Below are 3772 nucleotides of genomic sequence, written 5' to 3' on the forward strand. Positions count from 1 at the left end.
AAGAAAGAAAAGAAAAGAAAAGAAAAGAAAAGAAAAAAAAGAAAAAAAAGAAGAAAAAAGAAAAGAAAGAAAAAAGAGAGAGATGGAGAAAATATAGTGAAATGTTAACAGTGAGAAATCTGAGTAAGGGGAAGGTGGCTGTTAATCAACAATATTCATTCATGCAGTAATCATTCATTAAGTATCTAGTGTGCAAAGCACTTTAAGGAATACCCAAGTGAATAAGGTACTTCTTTGCCCTTAGGTACTACGTAGTCCATGAGAGGTGATAAAACATATTCATAACTACTACATGATACAATGTGAAAAATATTAGAAGTGCAATAACTACAAAATGAATTTATATTTCATAGAAAGAAAGCTCATTTGGAAGATTATAAAATCTTTGTCTAAAGGATGGGAAATTTTTTTAAGAGTAAAAATGGTGTAAGAGGTTATTCCTGTTAGTGAAAATAGAAGAAACTTTAGAAGCTTATGCCAAAACTAGTGGTAAAGCTTAAATCCTTTCTATAGCAATCTGAGGCAGCTTTTTCTGTCATTAGATAGATTAAGCCCTTAGAAAATTCTTCTTTATTCTAAACTAAAGTCTGTATGTATATGTATGTATGTATATGTATATATCCCACTCTGACTTCGTTGGTCCTACTTCTTCCCTTTGGACCTAAGAACAACAAGTCTGACCTCCCCTGTATGACAGTTGTCTGTATATTTTAAAACAACTAAATTTTCTTTTCTCCAAACTATTATCATAAATCCCCACTTTAAAAATCCCTTCATGATCTCAGTCACAGTTCAGATTTTTCTCTTTCTTAAAGTGTGCTGAGCCTAAATGAGCCCAACCTTTTTCATGTCATTGGATTAGTATCAAGACTGGTGAGACCATTGGCTCCTGCTTTTAAGACATGCAAGCATATAGGCCTAACCAGTGGACACAGACAACAGGGGGTGAGGGCATGAGTGGGGGGGATGGAGGGTAATTGGGGGAATAGGACACATATGTAATAACTTAATTAATAAAGAAAAACAATTTTAATAGAAAATAGCAACAAAAAAAAGATCCTGAATTAAGATGAAGGTCCATAGAAGGAAGGAAGTGGGATTGTCTAACAATATCAGTGATGTGCAGAGGGACTGCGGGAGGAAATGGTAAAATGATTTCCAGCTCTCTTATAAAAAAAAAAAACAGTAGGCTGGCCTTCTGCTTCAGCTTACTTTATTTCAAGTCTCTATCCAATTGGCTGTTTCAGTCAGCCATAAAGGAGCACCAGACTCTAGATTTCTTGAGATCAAGGACTGTGTCTTCCTACAGAGATCATTCCTTGTAATGAAGTTCAACAGTCAATCCCGTGAAGCCCATAGAAGAATGCCCTTTTTTTCAATCTTTCTATAGTATTGGATATATTTGTTTTAGCCCTAATGTTTAATCTGTCGCATAAGCACAGATTTTGGAGCATTGAAATGGTCCCTAGAGATCATCTAATGAAGTCCCTTACTTTACAGATAAGGATATTGGGGCCTAGAAATGGGGAAGGACAGCCCAACACAACAGGTGGGATGGGGACTCAGGGCTCCCCAACACCCAGCTCAGTTTTCTCTCTATCCCATTAGATACCTCAGGTCTAAGATTGTCTCCCTCTCAACTTGGTGTGTTAGTGTTTTCCCCCTTTTGTGAACTAAGGCAGCCTTGAGCACATTAAATACAACTATCACCATCAAGCCAATCTCTTCCCATTTTTATCACTGTGCAGGCAGCTGACTTTTATGTAACTCCAGTGAGTGTGTGTTATCCTTGTGTTTTGTGATGTTTACAGAACCTTGCTTCATAAACTCACTACCAGGAAACAGTTTCTCATTGTGCTACTCTACCATGATGGCTTAGCCCATTACACATTATTAGACATTCAAAATCAACAGGCACTGGAAGTATATGCACAAAGTTGTTATCAATGGTAAGTGACCTTTGAGTGAGTAGGACTGGGTATTGGAGGGGGGTAAAGAGGTAAGTTTCATTTTCTACTTTGTGCCTTTTTGCTCACTGGGGATTTTTATAATGATGCTTTATTTTTCTTATAAAAATAATTTTATCCCAACCAGTTTTGCTCAGTGGTTGAGTGTTGACCTATGAACCAGGAGGTCATGGTTCTATTCCTTGTCAGGGTACATGCCCAGGTTGCAGGCTCAATCCCCAGTAGGGGTGTGCAGGAGACAGCCGATAGATGATTCTCTCATCATTGATGTTTCCTTCTCTCTTTCCCTCTCCCTCCCTTTCTTTAAAATCAATAAAAAATGTATTAAAATAATAATAATTTTAACTGTGTGTTAGGCATTGGAGATTTTCCAGTTTTTCTTCTATAAAGAACTTACGTGTCTATTCATGTTGCCAGATTACATTCCTGAAGGGAATAAACCAATTATTGTGCCCACTATCAATGTAGAAGCATACTATTCCCTCCCCACAAACACACAAGCCTTCTGACATCAGCTTTAATCATTCTTATTCACCTTGCAATACCTTAAAATCTTTTGGATATGCATTTTTCATTAATAGTAAAACTCTGCAATGTCTTTTTGTCATCAAAAGTCCATTTCCTACTATGGTGAAAAAAGTACATCAGATAGACCTATGATCAAAACTTCATTTTGCTACTTAAACAAAAAGACTTTGGACATATTGCCCAACTTCTCTGAGCCTCAAGATTCCTCATCTGTAAAACTAGAGGCCCGGTGCACAAAATTCGTGCACTGGGGGTGGGGGGGACCCTCAGCTGGTCCGGGACCCTCGTGCCTGCTTGCTGCTCTCTACTGCTCAACTCACTGCTCCTTAGTGCCGCTGCGAAGGCTCCCACCACCGCTGCTGCACTTGCCAGATGTGAGCCCAGCTTCTGGCTAAGCAGCGCTCCCCCTGTGGGAGCACACTGACCACCAGGAGGCAGCTCCTATGTTCAGCGTCTGTCCCCTGGTGGTCAGTTCATAGCGACCAGTCATTCCAACATTCGGTTGATTTGCATATTAGGGTTTTATTATATAGGACTAGAGGCCCGGTGCACGAAATTCGTGCACTGGGGACAGGTCCCTCAGCCAGGCCTATGCCCTCTTGCAGTCCAGGAGCCCCCCCTGGTGGTCAGTGCACTCCCACAGGGATGTCTGCGGGGAGCAGGCCTAAGCTGTCAGACATCCCCCAAGGGCTCCCGGACTGCGAGAGGGCGCAGGCCAGGCTGAGGGCCTCCCCACTCCAGTGCACAAATTTTCATGCACCAGGCCTCTAGTGTAAAATAAAGTCAAAAAAGGAATGAGTCAGGCAATTGGATCTTCCGGATCCCTCAGATCCCTACACCCTTGAAGAAGCTTCCCCTCCAAAGTACAAAGCTTGCCAGCACCTAGGGTCCACGGAAGTCATAATGCAGCCCTGATTCTTAGCACAGGGCCTTGAATGCTATAGGTATTTAACAAGTTCAATTCAACCTAACCCCTTTGGGCTGGCTCTCAGGGCACAGGAAACTTCCAAACCAAAAGAGATCCTGAATTGCAGAGAAAAAGGAACCCTCGTACACTGCTGGTGGGAATGCAGACTGGTGCAGCCACTGTGGAGAACAGTTTGGAGTTTCCTCAAAAAACTAAAAATGGAACTCCCATTTGACCCAGTGATCCCACTTCTAGGAATATATCCCAAGAAACTAGAAACACCAATCAGAAAGGATATATGCACCCCTATGTTCATAGCAGCACAATTCACCATAGCTAAGATTTGGAAACAGCCTAAGTGCCCATCAGT

At 41.3% G+C, this 3772-nt stretch overlaps 1 protein-coding gene across 1 annotated transcript in view; it reads right to left on the reverse strand.

Annotated features, from left to right (window-relative positions):
• AKAP14 (A kinase (PRKA) anchor protein 14) overlaps positions 1-3772 on the reverse strand; it is a 24447-nt gene that overhangs the window by 7430 nt on the left and 13245 nt on the right. The gene's annotated exons all lie outside the window — the stretch shown is intronic.

Source organism: Myotis brandtii, unplaced genomic scaffold (assembly GCF_000412655.1).
Source record: "Myotis brandtii unplaced genomic scaffold, ASM41265v1 scaffold126, whole genome shotgun sequence".
Lineage (NCBI taxonomy): Eukaryota > Metazoa > Chordata > Mammalia > Chiroptera > Vespertilionidae > Myotis > Myotis brandtii.